The sequence below is a fragment of the Mytilus galloprovincialis genome, chromosome 9, assembly GCF_965363235.1.
Source record: "Mytilus galloprovincialis chromosome 9, xbMytGall1.hap1.1, whole genome shotgun sequence".
NCBI lineage: Eukaryota > Metazoa > Mollusca > Bivalvia > Mytilida > Mytilidae > Mytilus > Mytilus galloprovincialis.
In genome coordinates, this window is record NC_134846.1 from 2,842,826 (window position 1) to 2,856,953 (window position 14,128).

The window sequence follows — 14,128 nt, forward strand, 5'->3', positions numbered from 1 at the left end:
GTAATGTGTACATGGATGTTTATTTTATCAAGTTATTGTACTAATAAGTACTATTTACAATACTTGATTTTATAGTGTTTATAAATTTTATTAGATAACAAAAAGAAAGAAATACAGTTTATTGACATGCATTGACAGATAAACGCTATAAGAGTGATATTTAAAAAATAATTTATATCAGTACTCGTGGTCTAGTGGTATCATGCATAGACTACAGACTTTAATGTCGAAAATACGTGCGTGTTCGAACCTTTCATTAGTCACTCGTTTTTGAGAGGATACCATATCGTAAGTTAAAAGTTTAAAGTTATAATAAAAGTTATCTTAAGTTAACATGGTGGTCAGTGGATTCTTGAAAAATAATCCACTGTTAGAACAATAGACTGACGTCAGAGAAATGGGTTAAGCGTATGAAGTGTTGTTTTCATTTTTCATTTTTTACTTTCGAATTGTCAGGTTGAGAGTTCCTGATGAAGATTAATAAACTACAGGCAAACCCTTCAAATTTATAAACTGTTATTTTCTCCTCTATGTATTTTGAATACCAACCAATATAGTGAATCTGAAATAATTCCCATTGAGATGGATAAGACCTGCACAAAAGTACGTCTTGATAACTAGTACTCTATTGAAAACAGTAAAAATATTCTGAATAACAACATCTGACTAAATAGAAAAAGGACACAGAATAATCAGGCTTAATCTTTATTACTGTTTAAAGCTTAAGCAAAACAAAGCAATAAAAACCAATATAACATTTTGTAAACGAGTATTTTTTAAATAAATGTGTGTCTAACATTACACCATTTTAAAATAATAATTAAAATGTGTTTTACATTGTTTAAGTTTGAATTCATAAGGGAACATTGTCCTTATGTCACCAACACATTTCATAATTAATTTGTTCAAAAATAAAGTCAAAGTGCAAATATCATTTAGTTTTCCAAAAAAATAAGTCATATAAACCTCATATATCATTTCCAATAATTCATGAAAATCTAACAACAAATGTAGGATTGAAATATTATACAATTTTCAGAATAATTTTTTTTCCTGGTATTAATAACACTTGGGGTTGCTCTAAATGTCATTAAATCTGTTAGAAATGTAGACCTGAGAGAACTCCAAAGACCCGAGAGATTGATGGATCAATGGATGGGCAACATATGCCCTGTATATTGTTAAAGCAAGAGAATAAAACAAATGTATAAAAACCTCTCATTTAAAAGTTCATTAAATCTGACAGAAAATGAAGACTTGATAATGCATACAAAAAAAGATTGACACACAAATGCGGGACAACAGATGTTTCTATAAGGCTTTTACCAACAGTTTGTAAAATTACTTAAACTGTCCTTGAATGATATTCCCCCATATAAATGAAGTTAAAGTCATTTGATAAGAGTTTCTTGTAATTTTTAATGTTATTAAAAATATTGGACCAATGCATGCATATATACTGAACTAAGTCCTGTATGCACTTTTTAAATCGTTCATTACCAATCTATAATCTATTATTCACAAATTATTTCATTCATTGATTGTTTATTGCAAGGGAATTAACTTTCGAGTTGGTTGCCAAAGTTTACTGCATCTTAACATTAAAGAAATGACACAGAGCACTTGGAAAGCTTAGCCCTTCAAGTATAAATAAAATAACTCTACTTGTTTCTTTAATTGGAGTTTTAAAAAACTTTAAGTTCAAATCAGTTATAATAAAATGAGATTATCAATGTAAAAGTTCATAAAAGTGGCATAACCTTTTTTAATTGGTCTTTATCTTTAGGTCACAAATCCTTTAACTTAGCAACTTCTTCTATTTCAGAAAATGCATATAACAAATTTAGTCTTTTCAATATAAACATGTATCATAAAAAATAAGATGACATAAATTTTATGCTTAAACTTTGTCACATTTTTAATTAAAAACATATGTGTATTACAACTGATTTTTATAAAACTGCTAAAATACAAACAAATAAAGTTTACACTGAAATAACAGTTTTTGCAATTTTTTTCATAAACCCTTTATTTCTCAAATTGTTTTCTGATAATTGATATAATAAACCTTAACTTGCTTTTTTATTCTCCATGCAAAATAAGTCTTACCCTAAATTTAAAAAAATTAATACATGTTTAAAACAAGAGTGCACACGCTGAAATGTCTCGCCTTCTTTACTAATCATTGATATTATGTTGATAGTCCTAAGTATAAAGCTTTATTAAAAACTGTCACATAAACTTAACATTAACCACGATAACTAAACAAAGACCAATGAACCATGAAAATGAAGTCAAGGTCAGATGAACCATGCCAGGCAGACATGTACAGCTAACAATGCTTCCATACAACAAATATAGTTGACCTATTACTTATAGTTTAAGAAAAATAGACCAAAACACAAAAACTTAACAGTGGTCACTGAACCATGAAAATGAGGTCAAGGACATTTGACATGTGACTGACGGAAACTTCGTAACATGAGGCATCTATATACAAAGTATGAAGCATCCAGGTCTTCCACCTTCTAAAATATAAAGCTTTTTTGTTAGCTAACGCCGCCGCCGGATCACTATCCCTATGTCGAGCTTTCTGCAACAAAAGTTGCAGGCTCGACAAAAATAACATACAATATATCTTATTCTGTGAAAAAGGCTATATACAATACTGACTAAAAATATATTAAACATCAAAACTATAAGCATGAATATTTATGGCACAATTGTAACAGTATTCATAACATAAACAAGTGAACATTAACAGTTGATGGTGTTGATTAAAACAACTTAGAACAAGCACCTGCTGATGAATGTAAGCAATACTATAGTATTATCATATCTTTAGAGTAAATAACTGGTCTTATTTACAGTATGATACTTGCATTTAATTTACTTAAATTCAATATTTTTTGAATTGTTGTTTAGCGCACTAATATGAAAAAATGATCACATGCTTCAGCTTTTATCACATGCCTTTCTGTAACTTTATCGCATGGCATTCCGGAGTTAATCAGCAAATTCCCAAAAACAAAATCAATTGTATGGTTGGGTTAAAAACATAATAAGTAGGATACAAAACAATTATTAGAAAACAGGAAAATATATTCTGTGAAATGCCAAAAAAATCAAATGATACAATAAATGCATTTTCAAAGCCTAATTTAAAAAGCTACTTTACAAAATTGTTGTTGACCTTTCAAAACAGTGTTCTTTATATTTTGTAGAATACTTTTTTTATCGTCAATATAAAAATATATTATATTATTAATTGTTTATCTCCTCTGTTTTTCACATTGGATTTATGACAATTATCTTCCGACGTAAACCTTTTTACTTTTTGAACTTCTACTTCAGAACGACTTAAATGGACCAATATATTTAACTGTTTTATTTCTCCATTTTGAAGCATATGATAAAAAGATTATAACATGTAGTTTTTCATATCAGATGTATTATCAGCTTGCCGTCAATATCAACGCTTTCGCCTTCGGCTATTGGGCTGATATTGAACCTCAGGCTGATAATACATCTCATTATATGAAAAATGCCATGTCATAATCTGATATTATTTACTGGCTGTTACTGTATTGGAAATTTGGCACTCTGATAGATGTGAGGTTAACTGTATTGGACCCGGGACTCGAAGAGTTGAGGACCAATACAGCTGATCGAAAATCTGTAAAAGGGCCAATACAGAAACAACCAGTTGATAACACTTTTATTAAATGATCCTTCAATTAAACAAAGAGGTTTACCATGAAGAAGATACAGAAATTTACAAAGGATTTTTTGTCAACATGTCAGATGTAATTTCTGAATTCTCGTCCAGATCTTTAATCTTATGCTATTACAATTCATTTTTTATGGCAAATATAAAAGTAGCTGGGGAGAATAAATCAGACAGATTGACTATTTTAACTCTTAAAATGTCTGCGTTCTGATGATTGATCAACAGAAATGAAACAGTGATGGTAATCGAAAGTCGTACTTAAAAAGGCTGTGAAATATTTCAGTTTCAAGACGTTTCAAAGCAATTTTTTTTATCATATTTAGTTAAAAATATGATACAAATGTATTTTATGCGTAATCATACGTCCATAAGCTTAGGCGTAAGAAAATTGAAACTGGAATAGAATGTTACGTATCAATCCATTAGCCAATACTGCTTTTTCCATATTGGCCCTGTCTGAAAAGAAATATTAACTCTTGATTTATATCATCTGGGAAACGTCATAAGTATTGCACATGCTGATTTATCCGTAAAAGGGCAGAATTACTTACATCATTTAATAACACTCAGATCTACCAAAAGTATCAAACTGTCATTTATTACTTTTTTAAAAATATTCAGACAATCATATATACAAATGTATCATCCTTAGTTCAAATTCATAATATCAATAAACTGTATAAAATAAAAATAAAATAGAACCAATGAATTTATAAATCAGACACATATATTCATCAGCAATTACATATTCAATAAAACATTGTTTATAGCCCAAAAGTATATATGAACAAGTAAAAGAAACTTGCCATGAATAGTCTGTATTAACACTAACACATTCTTTCAAAATACCACTGATGGAAGATCAGTGCTTGCAGTTTGTACCTTTTGTCATAATGATAATGTGAATGAGTTCCTACTGTCTAAATTGATTAAACAAACAATATAAAAATAAGAATATATGGTATGATTGCCAATGAGACAAATATCCACCAAAGTTCTAATGAAGTAAGAAGCAATTATAGACAACTGTACACCCTTCCACAATAAGAAAAACCCATACTTTATGGTAGGCTATAAAAGACCCAGACATAAAAATATGTAACTATTCAATTGAGAAGAACTATTGACCTAAGTCTTAACAAAATAATAAATGAAAAACAAATTGGACAGAAAAGAATCAACAACAACCCCTGAACTACAGGCTCCTGGCTTGGGACAGGCACATAAAGAATCAATAACAGATGACATAAACTTTTAATCCATCCAATTTTCTATGCAAACACGTTAGCTATATGTTGATACTTTCAACTGTATTTTCAATTGCATTGTATAAGTATTGCATATATGTATTTTGATTATACGTGTAATTTGAACAAAAAGCAAAACAATGTCATTCTTTATATGAATTTATAATGTATGTATTTGATTGAATCATTAATTAAAGCAATAGCAGATTGAGTGCTGTGGCCAAGTGGCCTTAATAGTAGAACTACTGTATCACTAGCCATCATCACTGAGACTGTGTGTTCAACTCCAACATGTGATAGGTGCCTTCGACTCCAATCTTGTATGAATATATACATATATGGTCCTTATACTCATATTGTCCGAAACATACCACCTGAAGTTGACGTATTGGTTTAAATTGGTTCATAGGTCAAGGAGGAAAAGATATTTTAAAAATAAACAATAAAGTCCAACAACACTGAAAGACAATTACTTCCAACAACAACCACAACCACAAATGCCAAGTGATGGCAATAGCACACATGGCCCAAAGATGTGTGATTATAAAAATGTTATTAATCTTAGATAGCAGAAAATATTCCTGTTTACACAGGATTCTTGTTTGGATATATTATAACCTTTTTTTTAAGGCAAGAGTTCACACGCTGAAATGTCTTGCATGCTTTATTGACAATTCATTTTATGTTTAATAAGTCACAAGATATATTAAAAGGTATGACTAAAACATCACAGAAACTCAGGTCAGATAAACGCCTTCAAACAGACATATGTACACCTTACATTTCTTTTAAAATACAAAACATAATTGACATTGACCAATGAACCAGAAAAAATGAGGTCAAGGTCTGATGATACTGACATGCAACTATAAAAGTCTTTCCATACACAAAATATAGTTCATCTATTGCTTGGAAAACAAACCAAAACACAAAAATTTAATATTGATAAATGAACCATGACAAGTAGGTCCAGGTCATATGATAACTGCCAGACAGACAGGTACACTTGTCAAACAGACCAAAACACAAAAACTTAACATTCAGGTTCATCATAATAAAAGGACAAAAATCTAGTGGATACCAGGACTTAAAACGTTTTTTACTAGTAAGGTAAGTCTGTTCTCATATTAGTTTTTGGGGTGGAAATACAGCTTTTTTTGTCCATTTGTTATGATGAACCTTAACCAATGACCATTCAAAGGAGGTCTAGGTCAGATGAAACCTGTCAGACTGACAGTCATTCCATACATCAGATATGGTATTTAAGAAATGGACCTTAATGCATATCTTCAACCTTGATCATTGATTCATGAAATGAGGTCAAGTCAGGACACGTAGACCTTGCAAGGAACCCATACGCCATACCAAATATGGGTATTCTTTCACTTATAATCAGTGAAATACTTCACATGGCAAAAAACTCAAATTTTGAAAGACAGAAATTTCGTAACATAAGGTATCTGAATACAACATGTACAAGATATAATGCATCCGGGTCCTATACCTCCTGAAATATTAAGCTTTAAACAAATAGTTAGAGCTGCTACTGCCAGATAGTAAAACATACGTCTCGCATACCGCCTCGTTGCAAGGGTCACAAAAACTACTGTCAATTGCTCAGTTCCCATTTGCGTTTCTATTCATAGGCATTAATTCTGCTCCCTCAACCCTATGTTTAAATTGTGGACCAACAAGTGACAAGACAACTGGCAAGAAAAACAAAGAATGAGCAGCACCAAGAAGGATGATCAATATCATAACCTTGAAAAAAGACAAAAAAACATATGACTTTGAAAACGCCAACATAATGATTCCAATTAAAGACGACATAGCTCCATTGAAAATTGGGCCACCAGATCTTATAAGAGCTCCACAAGCACCCAATTTACGATCTTCTGATGCTGTTTCCATAAATCCATGACATACATGGGCACTAAAGTCAACTGAGAAACCTACACTCATAACAATGTGAATCATGGTTATAGAGCTCAAGGTCAGATCCCAAAAATACATGAATCCTATGAGTCCAACTAGGATCATTACGAGTGTTACAGTCACAAGGAAAACTAACAAAGGATGGGGAAGAAAAATGGCAGTAATAACAAAGATGGCAGCTACTGATATACCCAAAGTCTGTAAAGTGTTTGGTAATATGGCAACAAATTGTTCTGTAAAAATAAAGGGTGGAGAATAAGCTATAACACCTGGAAGATTGGAAGATGCTGCAACCTCTCTCATTCTTAGCATAAAATTTCCCTCATCTTTAGATTCGATAATATCATAAGCAAATACATAAAATCTTGAGGCTTTGATAGATGTATTGTCATCACTGAAACTTATATCATTGGTAAACATAGGGAAAGCAGGAAGGAACTGTGTTTGAAGACTATTTATAAAAGCTGACTCAGTCGAACCATCAAAATAAGATGTCTGTCTGTACGCATTTAACCAATTGATAGAGCAATTACTACATGTATCCACATCCCTTTCAGCATGGGTCTGAAGATTTTCTATCTTCCTTATTGTTTCTGGATCTGAGTATCTAACATTGCCAGCAACGCTAAACTGTGTAACAATTATACCCCTGGATGTAAAACTTTCATCAAAACTGAGATACTTGAAATAATATGAATCTTCACTAACAAGATTTTTAACATCAAGCCCCTCTTTGAAATTAGTGACTCCCCATACAGATATTCCCAAATAAGCTACAAATATTATAATTACTATAACCTGCACTGGTTTCATAAGAACTATTTTAGAAAGTATTTTTGGTGGGCATTTTTCTAGTGAGCCTTGAACATCAGTCCTCTTGCTTGGAGCCTTTCCAGTACACAAACACTTATATGGCTGCCCTTTCTCTTCAAGTTCTCCAGGAGTGGGAAGGGGTTTACATGTGTGGATATGTAAACCTTTCTGTACACGTTTTTCATTAAGTGTTATACAGGCCAAGTAAAATGTGATATAACTAAGGTAGCCAAACAGCACTGCCACACCTAAAAATAGATATTAATTTTTAAAATAAAACAAGAGTATACCATGACTCGCTTGCATTCAAATCCCATTGGTCCGTATATTTTTAAAAGTTCATATCATAATGAACATGTGCCCAGAGTCTCTAGTTGCTGTGACAACAACTTCATGGTTGACTACTTTTAACCAAATATTCAACCTGTGATGGAATGACTAGTGAGAAGATGGGCAGTAGAACTAAGGATCGTGTTTTGTGGTAATAAGTATTGTGTATTTCATTTGGTCAAGGCAAAATAAAGTTACAGAATGGAAACCAATATTTTTTTAGCTCACCTGACATGAAATTTCAGTGTGAGCTTTTCTCATCACTTGGCCTCCGTTGTCTATTGTCGTAGTGTGTTAACTTTTACAAAAATCTTCTCCTCTGAAACTACTGGGGCAAATTTAACCAAACTTGGCCACAATCATCACTAGGGTAAAAATTTGTAAGGGTTCCGCCCAACCCAGTGTCTCGCCTACATTGCTGTTAATTGCAGACTCAACAAAATGAGGAAAAAAAATAATAAAAATATTCCTCTTGATACTATCTTTTGATTGTAATTAAGAAGCTTTTGTCCATTAGAGATTATGAATCTTAAAAATGTTTTAAAAACTTTAACTGCAGACTGTGTGTAATTTCAACTGGAAGAAGTCCATTTATTAGTAAAATACAGATAAACAGGTACACAATTTTAACAAGATTTCCTTCAAGATATTAGCTTTTAATCATAAACAAGCTTCTGTCCAAGTTTGGTACAAATCCAGGAAAAATTAAGAAAGTTATTAAAATTTTTAAAAATTTAACCACAGAGTGAACGTTATGTTTCCCGGTAGAAAAACGAAGTCCATTTATAAGTAAAATACGGAAAAAATGGAATTTTATTTTTACAGAATTTACTTCTGGATACTATCTTGTGATCACAAAAAGCTTCTGTCCAAGTTTGGTACAAATCCAGGATAGTTGAAGAAAGTTATTAAAATTTTAAAAACTTTAACCAGAGTGAATGTAATGTTTCCGGGCAGAAAAACGAAGTCTATTTATAAGTAAAATACGGAAAAATGGAATTTTATTTTTACAAAATTTACTTCAGGATACCATCTTATGATCATAAACAAGCTCCTGTCCATGTTTGGTACAAATCCAGAATAGTTTAAGAAAGTTATTTTAATTTCAAAAACTTTAGCCACAGAGTGAATATTTGTGGACGCCACCGCCGCCGACTACGAAGCCGACGGAATGTAGGATAGCTATGTCTTGCTTTTTCGACTCAAGTCGAAGGCTCGACAAAAAATGTGTCCTATGACACCACCTTCCAACAAACATGGTCGACATGGCTAAAAATAGAACATACGAGTAAAATTCAGTTTTTTGGTTTATATCTCTGAAATTAAAGCATTTAGAGAAAATCTGACAGGTGGCAAAAATGTTCATCAGATTTAGATTTATCTATCTTGAGATATTCAGACAAATTCCACAACCCGTTGTTGGGTTGCTGCCCCTGAATATGCAATTTTACGGAAATTTTGCAGTTTTTTGTTATTATCTTTGATATCATTTTATCTAATATTATTAATTATGATTTAACCTTATTTTACATGATTTCCAAAGCATCAGTTAATACAGATGAGGTGAGTCACTAAAATCTTTTTCACAAATTTATATTTTCCCGTGAATAATTTGCACTCCTTCAAACATTGTCAAAAGAATGAGGGAAATGAAACAATAGATCTAAAAACAGATATGCAAAGAGTGGCATCAACTAACACAAAACATGAATTATTGGCACTATTAAGACTACCTCAAGTTGAAAAATAAGTGGCCTTAACTTTTTAACAATTAAATTTGATAACAGTTGCATGAGAATGTGAAAAATTGACAGTTTTCAGCAATTCTTCAACAAATAAAGTTCCATAACTCTTAATTGTCAAATCAAATATTGAAAAAGAAAAAAATACATCATAAGGGACCTGTTTCAATAGATTTAAACAAGTCACCACAGTTTTATGAAAACTGCTCAAAGTGTTTTTGAGTTTTAAAGCTGGAAAATACCCCAATTTATTTTATAACAATGTACAAAACTCCAAATAGTAATAAATTACTTTGCCATGAGCAGCATGTTATGTCCGCAGAAATCAAACCCTGAACAGTTTCGGACCAAAATGCACAATATTCGCACTGGATACAGGTCTGAATTTGGATTGTAATTAAGTATTTGACACATAATAGGTTTCTGACACAGAATAACTGTAGACTGTAGTCAAAGAACTTGAATTGGTTATTAGCCCATATTTTTTTTGGTACCCCGCCCTCACACACATTTTAACCTGTGTTTTGGAAGAAAAAAATTCTTAGAAGAAATTTTGTTTTTAATTTCTGAAATCTAGAGAACAAATTGTCCCCACCCTCTTAATGTTTTATCAACACCCACCTTTTTCCCCAAAAAATATCTTTCCCTCAAGATATGGCGATAGTCTCAATTCAAATTTCCAATGGAGTTCATGAAGTTTAAAACCATAATAACCCATTTAAATACATCATAAAAATAGAAAATGACCTACATAATCATGGCTAAATTTACCTTCATCAGCATTTTTAAAAATGTAACTTCTAAAAATAAATTGACAGCTTATCATCTCAAGACAATACAACATTTTTTTATACATAATTTAAAAGCAGTATAATGGAGGTAATTGTCAATGTTGTGTTTTAATTTCCTCCCTTACATTGCGTTTACCGGTACTTATATTTTGTACTTAAGTAATTGTCCATTAACCAGGACATCCTTGTTTTCCCCATTTTTTATCAATTAATTCCCCCCCCCCCCAAATCAATCACAACTTTCCTTTTGTGGTCATAAATCTTGTGTTTACTATATATATGACTCGCTTTTTTGTAAGTTTGATAATGCAAATGTGTTAAATGAAATTAAAACAGCAACACTATAACATGCAAGTTTTGCAAATATTCTAAGTCAATGAACCATGACTGTAGGTACATGACTAAACAACCTCCTACGGAAATGAGATGTGCTGATGCTAATACAACTGCATACCAAATACCATTGACTTATCATAAGTAGTTCCCTTTAAACAAACATAAACACAAACTAATACATGTCAACTAAGCAAAATTTCTAAGTCAATAAACCATAAATGAGAGTTGGGGTAAAATAATCTTCACGGAAATGAGATGTGCCAATGCTTATACAATTGCATACCAATTATCATGAACTTGCCACTAGTGGTTCTTCATAAACTGACCTAATCACAAACTAATAAATAAAAACTAAGCAAAATTTCAAAGTCAATTAAACCATAACTGAGGGGGTGGGGCCCAATAATCTCCATGGTAATGAAATGTGCCAATACTTATACAACTGCATACCAAATATCTTTGACTTACCACTAGTGGTTCACCATAAACTAGATCTAATCACAAACCAGAGCCGTAAATAGGGCTCGAATTCAGGGGAGGCAGGGGTTTGGGGTCCACTAATTGAGGCCCCGGGGGGATGGGGGCGCAGCCACAAGCCGATTTTTTTTTCTCTCAGTCAATGGCTAACCAGGTGCTCCGCAGGGCGCAGCTTTATACGACCGCAGAGGTCGAACCCTGAACAGTTGGGGCAAGTATGGACAAAACATTCAAGCGTGATACAGCTCTGAATTTGGATTGTGATCAAATTTTTGACATTACATGTTTTTTTTTACACAAAACAAATGTCAAGATTTTACAAATCAATTAAAGATTTCTTCTTCAAACTTTTTAAAGCTAAAATTAAATAGTTGACACAGCATAGGTTTCTGACACAGAATGAATGTGGTCTAATGAACTTAAAATATTTTTTTTTGCCTTTGAGCAATTCACTATGCTGTTGAATATTAATCCTTTCAAAAAAATGTTTGAAGAAATTTTCTTTTTATTTATGAAATCTGAAATGAGAAAAATTTAAACCCCCCCCCTTTTTTTTTGACATCCCCGTTTCCCTTTTTCCAAAACTGATATCAATTCAAATTTCTAATGGAGTTTGCAACAATAACTACTCTTTTAAATACATCATAAAATATTAAAATGTAAAATAAAGTGCTTGTTATCACTGAATGGTAAAGATTGGTTGGTAGTAAAAGTGAATATACATTGTTTATTGTATAAAACAATCAAAAAAACTTCATCAGCAACATTTTATATTGGCAAATTTCCAATGAAGTTATTTACATAAAGTTATTGGCAAATAAAAATAGAAAATGACATCATAGTCATGTCTGGCAAATGTCCAACATACATTATCTAAAAACATTTTAGATAAGATAAGGAAAAAAAGCTTCATCAGCAACATTTTATATTGGCAAATTTCCAATGAAGTTATTTACATAAAGTTATTGGCAAATAAAAATAGAAAATGACATCATAGTCATGTCTGGCAAATTTCCAACATATATTATCAACTTCTATTCTATACAAAGAAAGATAAGTCCAATTGAAAATTAATTGCTATTGCACAATATTGTGCAATTAGATATTTCTTGCTATTGTGCAATACTGTGCAATTGAAAATTTCTTGCTATTGCACAATACTTGATATGGAATCCTGATTTGGACCAACTTGAAAACTGGGCCCATAATCAAAAATCAAAGTACATATTTAGATAAAGCATATCAAATAAGCCCAAGAATTTAATTTTTGTTAAAATCAAACTTAGTTTAATTTTGGACCCTTTGGACCTTAATGTAGACCATTTGAAAACTGGACCAAAAATTAAGAATCTACATACACAGTTAGATTTGGCATATCAAAGAACCCATTTATTCAATTTTTGATGAACAAAGTTTAATTTTGGACCCCCATTTGGACCAACTTGAAAACTAGGCCAATAATTAAAAATCTAAGTACATTTCTAAATTCAGCATATCAAACAACCCCCAGGATTCAATTTTTGTTAAAATCAAACTAAGTTTAATTTTGGACCCTTTGGACCTTAATGTAGACCAATTTGAAAACGGGACCAAAAATTAAGAATCTGCATACACAGTTAGATTCGGAATACCAAAGAACCCCAATTATTCAATTTTTGATGAAATCAAACAAAATTTAATTTGGACCCTTTGGGCCCGTTATTCCTAACCTGTTGGGACCAAAACTCCCAAAATCAATACCAACCTTCCTTTTATGGTCATAAACCTTGTGTTTAAATTTCATAGATTTCTATTTACTTAAACTAAAGTTATTGTGCGAAAACCAAGAATAATGCTTATTTCGGCCCTTTTTTTGCCCCTAATTCCTAAACTGTTGGAACCAAAACTCCCAAAATCAATCCCAACCTTTCTTTTGTGGTCATAAACCTTGTGTCAAAATTTCATAGATTTCTATCAACTTAAACTAAAGTTATAGTGCGAAAACCAAGAAAATGCTTATTTGGGCCCTTTTTGGCCCCTTATTCCTAAAATGTTGGGACCAAAACTCCCAAAATCAATCCCAACCTTCCTTTTGTGGTCATAAACCTTATGTTAAAATTTCATAGATTTCTATTCACTTTTACTAAAGTTAGAGTGCATAAACTAAAAGTATTCGGACGACGACGACGACGACGACGACGACGACGCCAACGTGATAGCAATATACGACGAAAAATTTTTCAAATTTTGCGGTCGTATAAAAATGACCCGTTTTCCTTACTTTAAGAAACATCAGTATTGCTTGAACCTGGAAGCAATTTTTATGCAAAAACAAGCTGAGATTACTGTTCGGGGTGAGCCAAGGCTCCGTCATGAAGGCTGTACTTTGACCTATAATTATTAACATTTATAAATACATTGTGACCGCAGATTTTTTTCTCAATATGGCTAAAAATGACCTGTTTTCCTTACTTTAAGAAACATCAGTATTGCTGGATCCTTGAAGCAATTTTTAAATTATACAAACAATTAATATCTGTATTTAAAGATATTTTTGTTAGAAATCAAACTGGTTAGTTTAAAAAAAAACATATAAAGCAAGATATTTTTTTTATCGAGGACCGTGAATTTCAATATTGTTTGTATGCCATTGTTGAAAGCTGAACAGACATGTATATAACTACAAGGGACTTTCTATACTAGTATATACTTAGTATAGAAAGTCTCTGCTACAACGAATGGGCGTGT

The 14,128-nt window shown here is 31.8% G+C and overlaps 1 long non-coding RNA gene across 1 annotated transcript in view; it reads right to left on the minus strand.

Annotated features, from left to right (window-relative positions):
- Window positions 1–692: 692 nt before the first annotated feature.
- LOC143044254 (uncharacterized) overlaps window positions 693–14,128 on the minus strand; it is a 48,264-nt gene continuing 34,828 nt past the window's right edge. Inside the window, exon 4 of the long non-coding RNA XR_012968610.1 lies at window positions 693–7,973. This is a non-coding gene — a long non-coding RNA (uncharacterized LOC143044254). The remainder of the gene's footprint in view (window positions 7,974–14,128) is intronic.